At 42.7% G+C, this 22961-nt stretch overlaps 1 protein-coding gene across 3 annotated transcripts in view; it reads right to left on the reverse strand.

Moving 5' to 3' along the window:
- The window catches only part of mapk8a (mitogen-activated protein kinase 8a), a 108690-nt gene that overhangs the window by 61680 nt on the left and 24049 nt on the right, over positions 1-22961 (reverse strand). The window lies entirely within an intron of this gene.

Raw genomic sequence — 22961 nt, forward strand, 5'->3', positions numbered from 1 at the left:
AAAGATTTGATTAACAAATTACCAGTCTGCTGAAGCCAGGATTTGAACACGGTCCTTGACTACACAAATCATCTGGTGCTGCGGTTATGTATTGTCATTGGGATATGTAACATTCACTAAGCCGTACAGGAATCCTTTCACTGGAACTAGTGCCCTCAACTATTGGAGAAAACATTGACAATGGTCACTTCCTACACCTTTAATAGTCTTTTCTGTCAAACACCACAGTGCAAAAAATCCTCTTCCTTCAAGTTAAATACTTGGCGACATTGCAAGCGTAGTGATTAAAAGAATTCAGAAATGGCACAGAACAGTCATGAACGCTTAGGGATATTTTTTGGATCATTTGTTGCTACTTCAGACAGCGGATGTCAGGACTCATTCTGCACAAGGATGCCAAGTCAGGCGGATCAAGGTTTAGACTTAAGATGGAAGTCTGCTGGCCTGAGGGTAGGTGAGTGAGAAACATGAGCAGTCGAAAGGGAACTAATTGGTATTCAGAAAAGGCACTGATGTTCCCAAAAGAAAGTGTTCCACTTTGCTATGGCTGCAGTTTACCTGGTCAGCATCTGAATCCAGTTCAGATCTCACTACGAGCTGCTTGTTGTTTCGAGAGGTACAAAGATATGGGATGATTCTTTTATTGAGTTATTATTATACATTTTGATTTATTATTGTCACATGTATTGGTATGCAGTGAAAAGTATTGTTTCCTGCGCGCTAGAGACAAAGCATACCGTTCATAGAGAAAAAAACGGGAGTGTGCAGAATGTAGTGTTACAGTCATAGCTAGGGTGTAGAGAAAGATGAACTTAATACAAGGTAGGTCCATTCAAAAGTCTGATGACAGCAGGGAAGAAGCTGCTTGAGTCAGTTGGTACGTGACCTCAGACTTTTGTATCTTTTTCCCAACTAAAGAAGGTGGAAGAAAGAATGTCCGAGGTGCACAGGGTCCTTAGTTATGCTTAATTAGTGCACAAGGTTAAGATTCTTTTGCATCCCTACATAAAATTCATTTCAGAATGTACAACCACATTAGCTGCAACAACATTCTTCATTACTCAAATAGGATCACATTGACATTGCAATGAAGTTACTGTGAAAATCCCCTAATTGCCGCACTCCGGTGCCTGTTTGGGTACACTGAGGGAGAATTCGGCATGGCCAATGTGCCTAACCAGCACATCTTTTGGACTGTGGGAGGATACTGAAGCACCCAGAGGAAACCCACGCAGACATGGGGAGAATGTGCAGACTCCACACAGACAGTGACCCAAACTGAAAATTGAACTCAAGTCCGTGGCACTATGAGGCAGCAGTGCTAACCAATATGCCATTGTGCTGCTGACAGAGTGGAGATCTTCTAATAATGGGAACCAAGTGACCTGGACTGCACAGATTCGCAGCCATTCATCCTCGAATTGAAAAGTGTACTTTTACAGCATCTGAAATCCACTGGAATGAAAAAGCGTTGGGATTTCTACATACCAAGGAAAATATTCCTCTTGCTGAGATACCTTATTCATTACTCAAAGCTATCCAAGAGCTTTAAAATTGTTCTTAGCTCAGTTGAGGAATTGATTTAGTCGCCAAAGCAGGTCATTGGGCATTCTTCCAGGTCTCCCCTCATGAGGATGCTTCTATTTGCCATCCAGCTACTAGCAAAAATCATCAGCACCAAGCAAGGTCTGGGGAAAAAAGCTAACAGGCTTTCTAGGGCAAGAAAGAATGTAATGCATTTTAAAGAAGCTTTCGATCTGCAAGCAGTCATTTCCATGCAATCTCACATGGACTGATAAACACCGGAAGCAAAGAAAGAGAATGGGAAGCAGGGCAGCATAAATATTTGTACAGTGTTCCAACAAAGCAGGTGGCAAGGTGTTGCTGCCTCACAGCGCCAAGTATCCAGGTTCGATTCCAGCCTTGGATGACTGTCCGTGTGACGTCTGCGTGGGTTTCCTCTGGGCGCTCTGATTACCTCCCAGTCCTAAGATGTGCAGGTTAGGTGGACTGGACATGGTAAATGCACAGGATTACAGGGATTTAGATGAGACTGGGTAAACGCTCTTTCAGAGAGTTGGTGCAGACTCAATGGGCCAAGAGGCCTCCTTCTGCATTGCAGGGATTCTATAATTCAGAGACACTCTGGGTAGAACGGCCTCCCTTTCCCTCCCTGTTGCTCTAGATTCCAGTTGACAAAGACTCTTACAATACATTCCTTCTATCTCACTCATGAAAGTCTGTTACTTATTTTCCCTAGCCCTCCCTTGGCACTAATCTTCTTTGCCAATATTTCTTTGTGGGTTAGTTAGAGGTTCTGTGGGAAGTTTCTGTGATGACTAAGTAGATTTATGCAATGATTAATTAGCACAAGTTCAATCAAAGTCTGCACTGAGTTGAACCTGATCTCAAAAGTGAAGAGGATATAATTTGCTTCAATCTTGGTGCAGATGTGCACACGCGAGAGGTCAACCACTAAAAGCAGAAAGTGATTCACTTATTTCCATCCTGCGTCTTTGGATGGAAATCTCTGTATGAATGTCACATGCCAACAGTGAACAAGTGTGGCTGTGATACCACCTGAAGTCAAACGGTCTGCAGGCTGATGAACACTAACTTCAACTGGACTGGAGAAGGGAAAGAGAAATGAGAATACCCCAGGAATTTGGAAGGGAAGAGGGAATCATATAGGGCGGCATGGTGACACAGTGGTTAGTACTGCTGCCCCACAGCTCCAGGAACCCAGGTTCAATTCCAGTCTTTGGTGACTGTGTGGAGTTTGCACGTTCATACACTCCCTATAGTGCAGAAGGAGGCCACTCAGCCCATCGAGCCTGCACCGACAACAATCCAAGTACTCTCCTGTAACCCCATGTATTTACCCTGCTAGTCTCCCAAACACGAAGGGTCAATTTATCACAGCCAATCAACCCAACCCGCACATCTTTAGAGCGTGAGAGGAAACTGCAGCACCCGAAGGAAACCCATGCAGACATGGTGAGAACGTGCAAACTCCACACAGACAGTGAGCCAAGGCTGGAATTGAACAGGGGTCCTTGGCATTGGCACTGTGAGGCAGCAGTGCCAACCACTGTGCCACCATGTTGTCCTATGTTGTGCACGTGTGTGCTTAGATTTCCTCCCGGTGCTCCGGTTTCCTCCCACAATCCAAAGACATGCAGGTTCAGTGGATTGGCCATGCAAAGTTGCCCCTTGGTGTCCCAAGATGTGTAGGTTAGAAGGATTAACAGGATAAATGCATGGGGTTAAGTGAATGAGGGGGAGGGGACATGGAGGACCTGGGTAAAATGCTGTCGGTGGGGGGGGGGGATGACTCAGTGCAAACTTGATGGGCCGACTGGACTCCTGTTGGGATTTTATGATTCTAAATCAATTTAAGCATGGAATTAAATAATTTTGAAACAACTTAATCAAATCTGACTACAGAGCCACAAGGGACCACAACCTCTTCAAAATATATGAGGGAAGATTTTTCTAATTTTCTTTGCCATGCAGTGCAAATAAAATTTACTCAGGAGTAAATCATTCTACTATAGCAGGGAAAAAAGTGAAAAAGTGTAAACACGATGGTGCTCATAGACTTGTCATTCCTTCCAGCGTCATTTCCAGTTCATTTTAACTTCTTCCATCAGATTCTGATTGGAAAGTCACAAATTTATTGCCAATCAGAATGAAACGCCTTCATACAGCAGAGTGCAATTTTCTTGTCACTTCAGGTTAGGCTTCAGCAGAAGTCCATCTGCTTCTCCAGAGTTCCATTTTCAAATTAAATTGGTGTTAACAGGATTATTTCCCATTTTGCAACCGGTGAGATTTGTGAGGAAACAAATGAGAAATTAAAGCAACGGTAGACAGCTCAAAGCTTAACAGTTGGTGGTACGTGGTAATTATCCATAGTTAGTTCAGTGTGGCTTGAGTGCAATGCTTTCCTATTGTAATGTCTCAGGAAGCCCAAATAGAAAGGAACAATTTATTTACAGAACACAAAGTAAAAACCATGACATACACACACTCATTTCTGCCTGAGGCTAACAGTTCAGCAGGCCCAGTCCTGGGCCTACGTTATAAAAGGCTCAGGTAATGAGCTTCATTTGGGCAGACGAGTGCTTGTTACCAGGGAATTCATACTCAACAAGAGAAATCAATCTGTGATCCTCCATGGACCTTGTGGGATTGTCACACCAATGAGAGCTAGAATATCTTGATTAGCCACTGGTTTATACTGATCCACGTTCACATCTCTCTCCAATTGGACAATAAAGCTGGGCTCAGGCAAGATTTTCAGAGGCATCTTAATTGACATGAATGGAAGATTGCTTGGGTAATATCTCCTACTGCCATGGAGGCCTCTTGGGTAGAAGTGACCAAATGTGAGTTCAGAGTGGGATAAAAGGGGAAGGGAGGTGTCCCCTACCACTCTCAGCTACACCCCTTGATAGACAAGAGAATTTTACATCGAGAGTTCACGCAATACAACGGCTAACTCTACAGTGGCACAGTGGTTAGCACTACTGCCTCACAGCGCCAGGGGCCTGGATCCGATTCCCGACTTGGGTCACTGTCTGTGTGGAGCCTGCACATTCTCCCCGTGTCTGCGTGGATTTCTTCTGGGTGCTCCGGTTTCCCCCCCACAGTCTGAAAGACGTGCTGGTTAGGTGCACTGGCCATGCTAAATTCTCCCTCAGATGTACCCAAACAGGCACTGGAGTGTCACGACTAGGGGATTCTCACAGTAACTTCATTGCAGTATTAACGTAAGCCTACTTGTGACACTAATAAAATATAGTTTAAAGTTTAAAACAGAAAAACCATTCAGCAAAATAACGCTCTGTAAAAGAATCCCCGATCAAATATGAAGCATCTTTTACAGACCGGCATTCTAGAATTATCACCACCAGGAACCTACAGCAATTTAAATGCAGTACATTGAATTCTCACATTCCTAATTAGTTCAGTTGAAAAGCATCCTATTTCAAACCACTGGTGTTCCTTACTCTCTACAAAGGGACTACATCAAAACGAGACGAAAATACAGAACGTTTCTTCTTCCCTTTCTTACCACTTATTGTGCATGAGAAACCTTGTGGTGCAATGAGTAGCAACCCCGCCTCTAATCCAGGAGCTCCAGGTTCAAGTCTCACCCCAGGCGTTGATGGTTGAGGAAGGTGCGTTCATAAGGCAGCCAAACAGGTTGAGTGTCAACCTGCAAAATCCTTCCAAACACACCCAAGGGCTGACAGCAAGAGCGGGAGAGACTCCTGATTTACCATGTTTGATGTGGAGTGGCACCCCCCCCCAGGCTATAAGCCTCTGGTGACAGACTAGCAACCTGTTCCATGAAATCTCACTGAGAACAGAGGGAAGTCTGCCTTATGCACCACTAGGTCAGGAAGAACAACAAACAACACAACTTGACACACATTTCTGCAACTTGTCTTTTCCAGCGAATGACATTTAGCCATCACAGAAAGATCGGACAGTGACATCAGAGCCATGATATATTCCCTGCAAATGCTCAGAAAATCCAGTTCATTCTGTCCCAGGAAATAGACACCATGGCAAACATCAACATTACTACTAGACTTTTGCTTGAAACATGAATTTGAGTGGCAGAGGAAGACAGGAGAGATTTCTTACCACAGATATTTAGGATCTGGGATGTACTTTCCACATGTCAGATGGAAACTGATTCCTAAGTAAATTTCAGAAGACAAGATATGGAACTAATTTGTATGTTTGTGGCAAAAGCAATAGTGGATGGGATGAAATGAGACAGCTCTTTCAAAGAACTGACACAAACATGACAGGCTGACTGGCCATCTGTGCTGCAAGATTCAATGATTCTAGGACGGGGCAGTGCAGTGGTTAGCACTGCTTCCTCACAGCGCCAGGGACCCAGGTTCAATTCCCAGCTTGGGTCACTGGCTGTGTGGTGTTTGTTTGCACGTTCTCCCCATGTCTGTGTGGGTTTCCTCTGGGCGCTCCATTTCCTCCCACAGTCCGAAAGACTTGCTGGTTGGGTGCATTGGCCGTGCTAAATTCTCCCTCAGTGTATCCAAACAGACCCCGGAGTGGGGTGACTGGGGGATCTTCACAGTAACTTCATTGCAATATTAATGTAAGTTGATTTGTGACACTAATAAAATAAATAAAAACTTTTTAAAAATGCTTAATGTAAAAACAAGCGTACATTTATAAGATTTTGTAAGTGTCAGGTTTGGCTCAAGCTAGCATTATGTATCAGATACCGCAATAGGAAATTACTGAAGAACATAACAACCAGGAGCAGTAGTAGGCCATCTGTCCCCTCGAGCCTGCCCTGCCATTCAATAAGATCATGGCTGATCTTTGTGGACTCAGCTCCACTTACCCGCCCGCTCACCATAATCCTTAATTCCTCTACTGTTCAAAAATTTATCTATCCTTGCCTTAAAAACATTCAATGACTTAGCCTCCATGCTTCACTGGGCAGAGATTCACAACCCTTTGTGTGAAGAAGTTCCTCCTCAACTCAGTCCTAAATCTCCTTCCCCTTATTTTGAGGCTATGCCCCCTAGTTCCAATTTCACCCGCCAGTGGAAACAACTTCCCTGCTTCTATCTTATCTATTCCCTTCATAATCTTATACGTTTCTATAAGATCTCCCCTCATTCTTCTGAATTTCAGCCCCAGTCTACTCAGTCTCTCCTCAGAAGCCAACCCTCTCAACTCCGGAATCAACCTAGTGAATCTCCTCTGCACACCCTCCAGTGCCAGGTTATCCTTTCTTAAGTAAGGAGACTAAAACTGCTCACAGTGTTCCAGATGTAGCCTCACCAGCATCTTATACAGCTGCAACATAACCTCGCAGTTTTTAAACTCCATCCCTCAATGAAGGACAAAATTCCATTTGCCTTCTTAATTACCTGCTATACCTGCAATCAACTCCTTGAGATTCCTGCACAAGGACAGCCAGGTCCCTCTGCACAGCAGCATGCTGCAATTTTATATCATTTAGTCCATTTTGCTGTTATTCCTACCAAAATGGATAACCTCACATTTACCAACATTGTATTCCAACTGCCAGACCCTCTCCCATTCACTTAGACTTTCTATATCCCTTTGCAGACTTTCAGTGTCCTATGCACACTTTGCTCTTCCACTCACCTTAGCGTCATTTGCAAATTTTGACACACTAATCTTGGTCCCCAACTCCAAATCATCTATGTAAATTGTAAACAAATGCTGTCCCAATACTGATCCCTGAGGCACACTACTCGTCACTGATCGTCAACCAGAAAAGCACCCATTTACCCCTGCTCTTTGTTTCCTGTTAGTTAACCGATCCTCTATCTGTGCTAATACATTACCCATAACACCATGCACCTTTATCTTATATAGCAGTCTTTGGGGCAGCACTTTGTCAAATGCCTTCTGGAAATCCAGACACACCACAACCACAGGCTCCCCATTGTCCACTGCACATGTAATGTTCTCAAAAGAATTCCAACAAATTAGTCAAACATGACCTGACCTTCATGAACCCATGCTGCGTTTTACCAATGGGACAACTTATATCCAGGTATCTCGCTATTTCTTCCTTGATGATAGATTCAAGCATTTTCCCTACTAGTTAAGCTAACTGGCCTATAGTTGCCTGCCTTTCGTCTACCTCCTTTTTTAAACTGCGGCATCACATTTGTTGTTTTCCAATCTGCGGGAACCACCCCAGAGTCCAGTGAATTTTATAAATTACCACTAGTGCATTTGCTGTTTTTCCTGCCATCTCTTTTAGTCCCCTGGGATCCATTCCATCAGACCAGGAGACTTGTCTACCTTTAGCCCCATTAGCTTGCCCAACACTACTTCTTTTGTGACAATGATAGTTTCTAGGTCCTCACCTGCCATATCCCATGAGGGATCGTGATCTCATTGTTGAGGGTGGATCAGTATTTTCATTCTATTGGATTTGCTGTTTTCCAATCTGCGGGAACCACCCCAGAGTCCAGCGAATTTTGGTAAATTACCACTAAATTGTGCCAAAGCACATCAGTTATATGAAGTTAAGAATCATTTAAAACACTGAGCTACAGGAATGGTAACTAAAGGGTTAAACTGTTGAATTCAAGAGAAAGCAATCTGCCTTTCAGGTCGGGTAGAGTCATACACATCTACACGTATTGTTAAATGGCTACAGATGAATTTGAGACAAGCAATCTCGACAGAATGCACTTAATTTGCAACAAGACACACAGACTGAGATAAAGCACTCAAAAAGCACTAACTGCAATAATTTGGAAAAATCAATTCAGCTTACCCTTAGATTCTACACTCCACAGGAATGTTGACAAACCAAATGCTAGTTGTCATGCAACAGGGATAAAAACGTTATAGTAGTCAGCTAGGTTGCAGCCTTAGGCTTAATTTTGGAGGAGGTAACCATATTTTCTAAACCAATACCACAGAGTACAGCATTAAATGAATATACAGTGAGAGCTATGTTTAACCTCAAATACTGCCGCTGTACTCACAGTATTGAGTGAGGCTGAGATACTGAGGTCTCCGTTGGGGTGCAGAAACAGAGGCCAAAACCCATTCCCCATGTGACTTGTGTTACCAAACACCAGGCCCCAAAGATAATGTCGTCATCATACCCTACTGGCCAGCACCTACCTTCCTCCCATATCCCCACAAAACCCACCACTCTGTCCTTTCACTCACCCAAACCAAAGCCAATTCAGTTAAAGCAGAATTGCCGTCACAAAAGGCAACCCGCACTTTCATTAGTCCATCATTGCTAATAAGCAGAGAACTTTGGGCCTTGATGTAGCTCATCTGGGAATCTGAGCACACTTGCTGATTGATGGACGAATGGAGCTTAGTCCAAGTAAGTGGCAGATAAGTTATTGGAGGACAACAATGGGGTGACACGGTAGCACAGTGGTTAGCACTGCTGCCTCTCAGCACCAGGGGCCCAGAATCAATTCCCGGCTTGGGTCATTGTGTGAAGCATGTTCTCCCCATGTCTGCATTGGTTTCCTCCAGGTCTCCTCCCATAGTCCGAAAAATGTGCTGATTAGGTGGATTGGCCACGCTAAATTCTCCCTCAGTGTACCCAAACAGGTGCCCGAGTGTGACAACTAGGGGATTTTCACAATAACTTCATTGCAGTGTTAATGTGACCCTAATTCTGACTAATAAATAAATTTTAAACGTTGATCTGCCAAATTCTGCTACGTCTGAACAAGTAGTCCAAAACAACCTCTTTGGCCCATAACATTCAATTTTACACGTATGAAATTTCAATCCTCCAGAATTTAGTGTTGGGAGATATTGTTTTAAATATTCTAAAAACTCAAAATTTAAAACCAATTCTATTATCACTCCTGTTTAATTCCATTTCTTTCCAAATCTTTACTTTGCTTTCCGTACGTTTTTTAAATCTAATTTGTACTTCCTGGTTAATACACTCTGTGGACTAGATCAGGATTCTTTATTCGGATTGGTTGAATAGCCTCACTGTTGGTTTGTCTGGTTCACAAAGGCCACAGATGCCCTGCAGAAATTACCAATGATGGCAAGTTTCTGCTCAAAAGCCTGTGTTTACGCTGGGCAGTGGTGAATGGCGAATCCCTTTCACTGTGTTTTAAAGTAATGCAACTTAATGCATTACGTTGATAAGGACTTCCACTGCACAACTTGGGGAATTGTGGGGTTTGGGTTAGAACAATTTCTGGATTTTCATGCAGCAGGAAGGATGTTTTTCTCTGGCACAGTGGTGAGCACTGCTGCCTCAGTGCCAGGGACCAGGGTTCATTTTCAGGCTTGGTTCACTGTCTGTGTGGAGTCTGCATGTTCTCTCCATGTCTGTGTGGGTTTCCTCTGGGTGCTCCGATTTCCTCCCACAGTCCGAAAGACGTGCTGATTAGGTGCATTGGCCATGCTAAATTCTCCCTCAGTGTATCTGAACCGGCGCCAGAGTGTGGGACTAGGGGATTTTCACAGTAACTTTACTGCAGAGTTAATGTAACACTAATAAATAAACTTATAATAACAACACACACTTAGCTCCCTCTTTATTATCAATTCAAGGCTTTATTTCGGAGGGAAAGTCAATCGGTGCAGGTTGGCTGACAAAGATTGGCTTCCAATAATAGAGGAGAAGGCAGAGTACAGCATAGGGTACAGATTAGGAGATACAGCTTGTAAAGATCACACAGACAAGATTCTTTCCAGTTGTATCACAGCTTGGTATGGCTCCTGCTCTATCCAAAACAGCAAAAAACTACAAAGGGTTGTGAATGCAGTCCAGTCTATCTCACAAACCAGCCTCCCTTCCATTGACTCTGTCTACAATTCCTGCTGTCTCAATAAAGCAGTCAGCATAACTAAGAACCCCACATACCCCAGGCATTCTCTCTTTCACCTTCTTCAGTCGGAATAAAGATAGACAAATCTGAGATCCTGTACCAGCCAACTCATGAACAGCTTCTTCCCTGCTGCCATTAGACTTTTGAATGAACACACCTCACACTAAGCTGATCTTTCTCTACACCCTTGCTATGACTTTAACAGTAGCTTCTGCACTCTCTCCTTTCTTTCTCTATGAACTGTATGCTTTGCCTATATCGCATGCAAAAAACAATTTCTTTCACTGTATACTAACACAAATGACAATAATACATCAAATCAAATGCAGCAAGAACGTAAAGGTAAAAATGGGGCTACACAGTACAGCAGGAACAGGAAAGCCAGAAATAAGAGCACGATACTAATCTAACCTACCCTTCAGAATTGGTGCTAAGAATGGGTTGTTCAAGCTTGAAGCACATAAGCTATTGAGTGCTGACATGACTTCAGTCGATGTTGGACAATGGAAAGTTAGAGCTGATTTATAACGTGATGTTGGATAGGCACCTAAGTGAACACCCAGCCTCTCTGATTTATGAGACACTGGCTTACATGTTGATAAGTCATTTCACCAAAGCACGGCATCTAGATGAGGAACAGAAGGAGAATAAGGATTGAATACTCAGGCTGTAGTCTCATAGGCATGGGGAGCAGAAACTGTAGAGGTCAATACAATAATACAGTAGCACAGTGGTTAGCACTGCTGCTTCACAGCTCCAGGGTCCTGGGTTTGATTCCCGGCTCGAGTCACTGTCTGTGTGGAATTTGCACATTCTCCTTGTGTTTGCGTGGGTTTCCACCGGGTACTTCAGTTTCCTTCTGCAGTCCAAAGATGTGTGGGTTAGGTTGATTGGCCACGCTAAGAAATTGCCCCTTAGAGTCCAAGGATGCGTAGGTTAGAGGGATTAGTGGGTATGATATGTAGGGATAGGGGGTAGGGCCTGGGTAGGATTGTGTTCGGTGCAGACTCGATGGGCTGAAGGGCCTCTTTCTGTACTGTACTGTTCTATGATTCTATGAATAACTTTACAATAGGTGGGAGTGAAACCACAAAAGCACTGGTACAAAGGTAGACTAATAAAGAATGGGCGCAGAGCAGAACAAAATGACTGCTTGTTGAAGACAGCATGGATAAAGATAAGCAGTGACTGAGCAGTGGTTGTCAAACTCTTTCAAATGGATTAATCACGAACCTGGCATCTAAATTATAATGCTAAATTCTTCATGTAAAAAAAGCATTTTATGAATGCTTTGCATTAAAAAACGTATTTACTTACCAATGTCACTAGAGGTGGATAAGCCTGCTCCTTATTGCAAAGACTGCCTAGCCTAGGCAGGAGCACTGGCAGGGCAGGATGGATTGGGAGTGGGGGTGGGAGTGGGGGTGGGAGGGTGGGGGAAGACTCACTGGGAGAGCATTGGGGAGGGGGTGCAGGGAGTCCTAATACAACTGGGTTGCAAACAGAACGGGAGAAGCTGAAAGCTAGGGGCTGAGAAAGATGATCCCGAGAGAATAAAATCAAGTCTTTTATTCAGCTTGCACTCTGAAACTCATGAGCATTGGTCTTCCACAAAGAAAATTTACACTCGATAATTTTCCTCAGTTTTCGCATAACAAAGCTGCTCCTGTAAATGAGTCCTCCTTCTCACCGCCCCCTTCACACTTTTCCTGCCCCAGATGTAGATTTTGCAGCACACTCCAGGATCAAAGAGTAAATGCTGCTCATTGTGCAATGAACAGGTCACATGCTGCATGTGACTTCCACAACTCTGGCATTAATTCTTCGACCAGCAAGCTGTGGCTGGATTGCAAATTCCAAGGTTTGCTGATAAACAGATAAATGAACAAATCTAAAAAAAACAAACAGTAATCACTCAAAACAGATTACTGAAATCACACACTTAACTACTGTATTATTGTAGAGAACAATATCATCACTTCTCCTCTACAAATGGTCAATATAAATCTGAATGTAAAACAAGTTACAGCAGCTCAATGTTGACCAACGACAGGAACTCTGGCCCATGCTATTTTTAATGGATTCACAACAAAAAGCAAGTCAGCTCAGCCTATTTTCAAAATCACTTGAAGATGGTGCCATAAAGAACAAGGAGGGAGTGAAGATCACAAAAGGGCTTGAAGGGACTGATGTGGCCAAGATGCACAGCAAGACGGGAAGGAATTGCTCCACAATGAAAGGAGAGAGATGACATTGGAATGTTTTGACAGTAGTGGAAGAATTATATAATTTGGGAGCGATAGGATGGATTGATGGGATCTGGATAAACAAAGGGCATTCCAGTATGCATGTTTATTGAGGAAGATCCATTGGTCTGAAGACATTGTGGGTCAGGGAATGGTAGGGTGCAAACCTAAGAGTGATTGGGGGAGTCAGGAGTCTGTGTGAGGGAAACTGGAAGTAGAACAGCGTTGCACGAGAACTGGGAAAGAGTCGGGGTTTTCACGGTAACTTCCTTGCTATGTTAAATGTAAGCCTATTTGTGACACTAATAAATAAACTTTTAAAAAATGATGATCAGGTCACAGGACTCGATGTTACAACAGGCGGCAATGGCCTATAAGCTGGTGAAGATGGGTGACAATGAAAATGGACAGCGACGATGCAAGGAAGGCAACAATGCAAATCAACTCTCAAGCAGAAATTGCAAATTAAATGCAGGAACTGGCCCTAAAACAGAAACAACTTGGGGCAACTTAAAATGAGTACTTACTGTACCTGTGTAAAAGTGCATAAACCAAGAAAACAATACTCTCTTTACTCAGAGTGGTTGGGGTATGGAATGGGCTGCCTGCTGTGATAGTGGAGTCGGACACTTTAGGAACTTTCAAGCGGTTATTGGATAGGCACATGGAGCACACCAGAACAATAGGGAGTGGGATAGCTTGATCTTGAGTTCAGACATAGCTCGGCACAACATCGAGGGCCGAAGGACCTGTACTGTTCTATGTTTCTAATACTGCTTTAACGCAGGGACCTGAAAGGGGTATGAATTTGGATTTTATTTTTGAATGTGCATTGTGCAAATCATACATTTGTAAAGATGACCAACAGCTGTTATTTATTTTACTTCAATACAATTTTGAATCTTAAATAAATGGAATTTCAAATTTTAGCCTGAAAAATAGGATCTGAATCCCATTATTCTGTCCCATCCACACAATACAATTTCATGTTCAAAATGGTGCAGCAAAAAAAGAGTCAACAGTCATGACATACTATTTTTATTCATGACAAGCATAAGTTTCAGATCATCGGACATGAAGACCTGCCTATGGAAAAAGCTTTTTGCTTGAGAACGCACAGAGTTGGCAGACAGCCTGAAATGCAACAAGTATAAAAACGTTAAATGCAAAAGCGCCTACAGTGCCTTCGAGGAACATTTTAGAGAAATGAAGCATATTTCATTTCCCAATCCATGCAGGTTACTCACATTTCAAAGGAAATACCGTACTCATCTATTGTAAGACGTGCCTTTGGTGTTAAACATGAACTGTGCACATCACAAACTGCAACGCAATCCTACAGCTGAAGCCAAAATCATCGTTCAGCCGAGAATCTAAATATTAAGATGGTCCAAACCCAGAGCTTTCTACTGAACCTCTATTGAACATTTGATCAGGCTGTCCTGAACTCAGTCGCACATTCACGTTAGCCAAAGCAGCGTTTCGATTTTTATTATAAAGCAAGGTGCAACTTAACAATTCTGGTGGGTTTTATTTGGTTGACTGCCACAACACGAAGAGATTTGACTGACCATTTCCCTCCCGGTTTCTGGATACATATCAGAATGCCAAAACGGAATATAAAAGTAAAGTGCCGAAAAAGAAAATGCTGGAAAACCTCAGGGGGTCTGGCAGCATCTGTAAGGAGAAAAAAGAGCTGACGTTTTGGGTCCGGATGAACCTTGGTCAAAGCTTTTATACAAGTTAACGATTTCAGTCAGTCTGCAGAATGAGATTGTGTGGTTTTGGATACACCAGTATGGGAAGCCTGCAGAAGCGATGGAAAAGCATTCCGCAGCCCCTTCCATCTCAGGCAATACGGTCTGAAGAGACAACAGATTAAGCCTTTATCCCACCTGGGCTGATAGGTTTATGGGGTGACTTCATAGAGATCTTAAAAGTTATCAAGTGGAGGCAGAGAGCCACAAAGAGATAGGGACAGGTTAATTGAATGGGCAAAAATTTGGCAGATGGAGTTGCGTGCATAAATGTAAACTTGTACATTTTGACAGGAAGAATAGAAAAGCAGTATACTAAGAACAAAGAAAATTACAGGACAGGAACAGGCCCTTCAGCCCTCCGAGCCTGCACCAACCATGCTGCCCGGCTTAACTAAAACCCCCTACCCTTCCGCAGACCATATCCCTCTATTCCCATTGCATTCATGTATTTGTCAGGATGCCCCTTAAAATCACTACCTTATCTGCTTCCACTACTTCTCCCAGCAACGGGTTCCAGATGCCTCGTACAGCTCCTTCAAGCCTTGCCCCTCGCACCTTAAACCTATGGCTCCTAGTAATTGACTCTTCCACCCTGGGAAAAAGCTTCTGACTATTCACTCTGTCCATGCCTCTCATAATCTTGTAGACTTCTAACAGGTCACCCCTCAACTCCATCATTCCAGTGAGAACAAACCAAGTTTCTTCAACCTCTCCTCATAGCTGATGCCCTCCAAACCAGGCAACATCCTGGTAAATCTTTTCTGTACCCTTTCCAAAGCCTCCTTAAATGGAGAAAGATTGCAGAACTCGGTGGTACAGAGGGATCTGGATGTCCTGGTACATGAATCACGAAGTTAGTACGCAGGTACAGCATGTGATTAGGAAGAAAAACGGAATGTTGCCTTTTATTGCAAAGGGAATGGAATATAAAAGTCCAGATGCTTTACTACATGCATTCAGGGCCTTGATGAGACCACATCTGGAGAACAGTATGCAGTTTTGGTTTGCCTATTTAAAAAAAAGACATCATTGCTTTAGTAGAAGCTCAGAGAAAGCTCACTGGACTCACACCTGAAGTGAAAGGATTGCCTGAAGAAAGGTTGAATGGATTAGACCTATACCCACCGCAGTTTTGAAAAATGAAAAATGATCTTATTGAAGGATAAAAGGTTCTGACGGGATTTGATAGGGAGGATACCCAGAGGATGTTTCCTCTTATGGGAAGAAACTAAAACTAGGAGACATAGCTTCAAAATATGAGGTCTCCCAAAGAGCCATTGTCGTGTGGAGTTCTCTTCCTGAGAAAGTGGTGGCGGCTGGGTCTTTGAATTTATTCAAGGCAGATTTTTGTTAGACAAGTGAGACAATGGGCAGACAGGAAGGTAGAGTTAGGACCACAACCAGATCAGTCGTGATCTTACTGAATGGCCTACTCCTGTTTCTATGAAGATTGTAAAAGGTTAAAATGAATGTTACAGACAATGCATTTGCTCCCTTACTGCCTGTAACCAGTATGTTTTCTACGTGAAGAGGTGTGTATTTACTTACCCTTGGGAGTATGAATTCCAATTACATAATTCAGCAGCAAGCTACTGAGTTCTAAATAAAGGTTAGTTATTCGCATTCACTTACCCCAAAATTAGCATATCTCACACACAGACAGTTGCGCGCACAGACATACATAATGTACACACAGGCACAGATAATGTACTTTTACAGAATATAGTTAATTCAGTCTCAGGTATACGATTTCCAACCTCCCACACGGCTGGCCTCTGGTTTCTTGAATGGATTTGATTATTTTAATCCACCTTCCCGTCTGCCCCTCGTAACCTTTGTTTAACAAAAATCTGCCTTGAATAAATTCAGAGACCCAGTCTCCACTACTTTCTGAGGAAGAGAAGGTCACACGCCAATGACTCCTTGGGAGACCTCTTATTTTGAAGTGAGAACTTTGTAAACTGAAGGGCTCACAGTAGATTGTGAGGTTTCTTGCAGTTGAAAATCTAGGCATTGGTTCTCATGTGAACAATGAAACTGGAATAGGTTAAGTACTTTGGTTGCTTGATGGCTAGAAACTGGTTCTCAGATTGTCTGACAACTGATGGTTCTCATGGGTTTGCTGGGGGTCCTGCAGTACCTAAAACCAACTTTGATAACATGATCACACCTAGTTTAGCTTGGATGGGAAAGCCATCGTAATACAATGGTAAATTGATAGTGGCTATTGAGTTACGGCCTTCCCCTTTGTCCAGTATGAAACATGGAGGCAGACAGTTTGGAAACTCCATAGTCCTTAAGTGTGCAAACTCCGCAACTGGCTGTGAGGTACCCTCACCCAAGTGCATATTTAATTAGGATTCACTAGAAACTCAATTCTGTCTCAAGCAATGACGGGCAATCCTAGGCTAGTGAATGGGCCGCACAAGTAGCCCTCCTTCATCACAGTGGGCCATAAGATCAGAATCAGGCTCATTCCTGGGGTCATGGTTAGTGAATAAGACTGAATACATTTAATACATACATAATTTAATAAATTTAATACATTTATTTCATAACAAGTTATAGAAAAAGCTTAAGCATTCTTTTATCAATAGAACTATCAACTTGAAATGGTAAAAATAAATATTTATATTTTATAAAATAAATATGCTTTGGACAGAGAGGGAGCGCACGGTTCTCAGTCAATGCTGTGTGCACCTTACTTCACTTGCCCTTGCTTTCCGTGTGAATCACTTCATACGGATAGGAAAAAACAACATGGGTGGAGATCAGTGGAATGTGGTATCACTGCGCGTGTGCAATAGTCAACTCAATATCCCGTGGATCACAGTCAAATTAGATGGGCCGAATGTCTAGAGTCATATGGTTCACAGCAGCCACCTTAACAACTTGCTACTGTCCAATTCTTAAAAGCATTGACTGAAAGTTCATAATATGACATGTCTGTACGAGCAATGACATGAACTAAATACTGACAGATTACTTCCGATGGTTAGCAGGATGGATAGGAGCAAAAAATAAATAAATAGGAATTAGATAGCTGCTTATAAACAGTATGGAGAGCATGTGGGAAGGTTCACAGAGAAAATCACCACTGTAGAACTGCTGGGATGCATGTCCCCTCAGCATATTGTAACATTTTAGCGATTGCATATTTCGAAGACAGCTCCAACATTTAGTTAATCATAGAACAGAACCACAATCCCACCCAGCCCTATCCCCTCAATCTGACACATTTACTCTGCAATCCCTCTGATACAAAGGGATAATTTAGCAGGGCCAATCAACCTAACCTCTGGACTGTGGGAGGAAACCAGAGCACCCGGAGAAAACCCACACTGACACGGGGAGAACGTGGAGACTCCGCACAGACAGTGACCCGAGGCCAGAATTGAATCCAGATCCTTGGCACTGTGAGGCAGCATTGGTAACCACTGTGCTGCCCTTACACCACGCTAGGAATATTTTGCATTCATCTGTTCACTGACATACTGCAGTTTATCAACACTGATACTTCAAATCTGTGTATCAAAAATCATTGTTTCTCCTCAAATAACAACATTGAAACTGAGAGGGTGTAAGTTTCAATTTGGCTACTGTACCACACAACCCACATCCTATCACACTCATATAGCCATAACTCCCCTTCTAATCAGAGATAAGCGTAGACCATTTCACTGATTTCCAATTATAATTGAGTGTTTTCATTTTCCTTAATGTTAAGTTATATAAGAAGCCTCCTCCAAGGTCAGTGCAGTTAATCCCACAATACTCAGCGTTAGAAATGCAAATCAGACTGCATGGATCCAAACAAAACAGGAAATCGCTTGTTCAAATTAATACATAACGCATAGTTTCTCATATCCAATGTCACATTCATACTGCACAGGAACTAACAATTGTACAATGAATCCCCGCACAGGGTCACTTTGGAGTTCTGAACACAATTCAAACACCTTTCCCCTACATTTTATACACTATAGGTTGAGGGCAATTATTGAGGAGCAATAATTTTGCCTGGCACTGGAGTTACATACATACTAAATGGAGTGAGGTTTCAAGTAAAGGTCACACACCAGACATTAAAGCTCTCCATAATGCGAATGCCAGCCTTCTGGTTTTCAAAGAGTTCAACTCAGCAGTGATTGTCTTAATTCTAGGAGTACAGGTTCATAGCTCCTTGAAAGTGGAGTCACAGCTCGGTAGAATGGTGAAGAAGGAATGATTAGTTTCATTGGTCAGAACATTGAATATAGGAACAAAAACAGGAAAATGCTGGAAAATCTCAGCAGGCCTGACAGCATTTTGGAGAGAGCATAGAGCCAATGTTTCAAGTCTGGATGACCCTTTATCAGGGCCACTGTCATTTCAGATTGCATTTAACTTTTTGAATTCAGGAGTTGGGACGTCTTGTTGAAATTGCACAAGACATTGGTAAGGCAACACTTGGAATACAGTTCAGGTCACCCTATTATAGAAAGGATATTATTAGAACTAGGAGTGCACAAAAGATTTACTAGAATGCTACTGGGACTTGATGGTTTGAGATGCAAAGAGAGGCTGGACAGACTGGGACTTTTTTTCCTCTGGAGTGTAGAAGGCCTATGGGTGATGTTGTAGAGGTCTATAAAAAAGTGAAGAGCATAGATAGATAGTCAACATCTTTTCCCAAAGATAGCAGAGTCTAAAACTAGATGGGACAGGTTTAAGTTGAGAAGGGAGAGATACAAAAGGGTCCAGAGATGCAATCTTTTCAGACAGAGGGTGGCAAGTGTCTGGAACGAACTGCCAGCAAAGGCAGGTACAATTTTGTCTTTTAAAAAGCATTTAGACACAGTTACACTGATAAGTTTGGTACAGAAGGATTTGGGCCAAATGAGGGCAATTGGCACTAGCTTAATAGCAAAAACTGGGCAACATGGACAAGTTGGGCCAAAGGGCCTGTTTCCATGCTGTAAACCTCTATGACTGACTCTATTCATGCCATCTTACTATGGTCTTAAATATCCAGGCAAGAGCTGACCTGTATCAATCCATTCAATCAGCAGGATTCCCTCCATTCAATACGCGCACAGCTAGACATTGTAAATTTCAGGGATTCAGGCTGGTCACGCCAACATGTCTGAATAGTGAAATCTTCTCAAAGAGAAGATTACATAAATCAGTAATGGAAGTTAACTCGAGTTCACCATTGTTTTTAAATGAATGTTAATTGCAGTATGCCACTATAAAATCTGCTTTTTAAAAAAAAAAATCAGCAACCTCTGGTTCAGGCACTTCCAAAAATTTCATTTGGTGACAGAGGGAAAGATTTTGCAATGTATTGCAGTTATTCATACGCTGAAACGACCACAACTCTGCAATCCTTTTATATTACACTTGTGCAGTAATCACCCAAGCCTGGCAATAGCTTCTGCAGCGGCTAAATGGAGCACTGTGAGCTCTCTGCTGAATATTGTCTGGGGGCAATCTTCGATGATGTGAGTCATTGATTGAAGGAGTTGCAGTGCTGCAGTCCGGATTCCCTGCAAGGCTTGCTTGTGCCATTTTCCTGCACAAAGACCTGTGCGGAAATGGTTGAGGAGTGCCCAGTGTTGGCATGGCAAGTACACGGGCTGTGCAATTTGTGGTGAGAAAGTGGTTTTTAATGGTGGCATGTTTGCTCCATTGCTGCTGCCATCGGACCTCTGCTGCTATTCCTGGGAACGGCAGTCTTAGTCATACAGGCAGAGTGGGAAGCAAGCAGCAGGTGGACTGGCAAGTTCCTTGTATAGTTATAATTTTAATGAGGTGGAGATGCCGGCATTGGACTGAGGTGGGCACATTAAGAAGTCTCACAATACCAGCTTAAAACCCAACAAGTTTATTTGGAATCACAAGCTTTCGGAGCACTGCCGGACTCACCTGATGAAGGAACAGCGCTCCAAAAGCTCGTGATTCCAAATAGACCTATTGGACTTTAACTTGGTGTTGTGAGACATCTTCCTGCACACTTTTAATAGTTATTCATAATCATGTCATGACTTATGTTTTTTTTTACTTACATCAGACTTTGGTGCTTGCCACCATGATGCTTTCTCAATAAACCAATCATGTATGTTGCTACTTAACCCACCCTTCAAGTTACAATGGGGGTGGCACGGTGGCTAGCACTGCAACCTCAGCACCAGGAACCCGGGTTCAATTCCGGCCTCAGGTCACTGGCTGTGCGGAGTCTGCACATTCTCCCCGCGTCTGCGTGGGTTTCCTCCAGGTGCTCCAGTTTCCTCCCGCAATCCGAAAAATGTGCTGGTCAGGTGGATTGGCCATACTAAATTCTCCCCCAGCGAGCCAGAATAGGCTGCCGGAATGTGACAACTAGGAGTTTGTCACAGTAGCTTCATTGCAGTGTTAATGTAAACCTACTTGTGACTAATAAACTTTTGCATTGATTTTGGCAAGCCTTCTACTAGCAATGGCCAGTGAAACCATACCTTTTCCTGAATGTGCTGTACTACATTCACTGCGCACAGACCATGAAATTTCTTTAAAAATTAGAACGGTCTTGCTTACAAAAAGTTTTGCACAAGTCTGACAAAAAAAACAATGCTTGCAGGCCAAATAGTTATTGGCGCATTTGTATTATCAGCTGCACAATGCTGTTTCCAAAAACTGAAATGGCTGATCTGTCCACCACAAAAGACAAAGCAGAACTGTGCAACAAATACATCAAGTCTCCTGATCAGCAGAAGATAACAATCTAAAGAATGTGTGAAGGAGTCAAAGAGCGAGAGAGATGACAAACCATCAATTTCACTTTTTAAAAAGTAGGCAGTTTTACAGTGGGACTGGATGTAAACATCCACTTTTAAAAAATACCCTTTAAGCAGTTTTTAGTGGCTATAAACAGTACAAGGTAGAGTTTAAAGTTTATTTATTAGTGTCAGAAGTAGGCTTACATTAACACTGCAATGAAATTACTGTGAGAATTCTCTAGTTGCCACACTCTGGCGCTTGCTCGGGTTCACTGAGGGAGAATTCAGCACACCTAGCCAGCACGTCTTTCGGATTGTGGGAGGAAACCGGAGCACCCGGAGGAAACTCACGCACACAGGGGGAAGAACATGCGGACTCCGCACAGCGACCCAAGCCGGGAATCGAATCCCGGTACTGTGAGGCAGCAGTGCTAACTACCGTGCCGCCCCGGCGCAAGTTAATTGAGCACAAACAATCTCTCGCAGCACGCACTCTGTGGTGCCCAACATATTTCAGAAAGTAATAAACATTTTCCAAGTCAGGTGTAAAATGAAGATGCAGTACAGATAATCCCACATGCCTTTGTGAAGCTGGATATGACATTTCTACAGCAATGTTTGATGAGGAATTAATAACCAGCACCAATCACAGGATGTAGAACAATACACAGGATGTATTTCCCATCAATGATGTTTATTTATCAGATCCACAATATATATTTCCCACTCTTGGTGAAGGACGAAAATAAACTGTACAACAATGAACTTCCCATCCATTACAAACAGCGCCTATCACTGCTGTTGTAAAGATACCATCATCGCAAACAGTCACCGAAATGCAGTGCCTCTCAATCATAACTCTGTCATAATTATTATTATCAACATATTAAGATTTCCGTCAGGAAAAAGATACAAAAGTCTGAAGTCACATACCAACCAACTCAAGAATAGCTTCTTCCCAGCTGCGATCAGACTTTTCAATGGATCGATCTGATATTAAGTTGATCTTTCTCTACACCCTAGCTGTGACTGTAAGACTATATTCTGTACTCTCACCTTTCCTCCTTTATGAATGGTATGCTTTGTTTTACATGGAAGAAACAATGTTTTTCACTGTACACTGATACATGCGACAATAACAAATCAAATCATAAAGATTTGAAATGAATCCCAGCAGTTTTCCAACCATTATTGCTGTGATAACTTCCTATTCTATTGCAATTCACACAATTTGCAGAGGAGGCAATGGCCTAGTGGTATTATCACTAGACTATTAATCCAGAAACTCAGCTAATGTTCTGGGGACCCGGGTTCGAATCTCGCCATTGCAGATGGCAGAATTTGAATCAATAAAAAAAATCTGGAATTAAGAACCTACTGATGACCATGAAACCATTGCTAATTGTTGGAAAAACCCATCTGGTTCACTAATGTCTTTTAGGGAAGGAAATCTGCTGTCCTTGCCTGGTCTGTCCTACATGTGACTCCAGAGCCACAACAATGTGGTTGACTCTCAACTCTCACTTATTCTTTCGTAAATTGGCCACCAACACCGGTTGTCAGTACTTTAGATAACTCTCTTTTCCTTAACAGCTTGCACAAATGTAAAAATTTAGAGGCTCTCTGCAAGAGAAAAGTGGACTGTGGAAGATCTCTGCCCCCTCCAAGGGCAACTAGGGATGGGTAATAAATGCTGGCCAGCCAGTGACGCCCATGTCCCACGAATGAATTTTTTAAAAACTTGTGATATCAAAACCTATATGGGGAGAAACTCTAAATTGCTAAAGAATTTAAAGCAACTTTCAAACCATTTTTGTATGTAAAATGCTCACTTATTCTTCAGTAAAT

Source organism: Carcharhinus amblyrhynchos, chromosome 31 (assembly GCF_965287045.1).
Source record: "Carcharhinus amblyrhynchos chromosome 31, sCarAmb.v2.hapA, whole genome shotgun sequence".
Taxonomy (NCBI): Eukaryota; Metazoa; Chordata; class Chondrichthyes; order Carcharhiniformes; family Carcharhinidae; genus Carcharhinus; species Carcharhinus amblyrhynchos.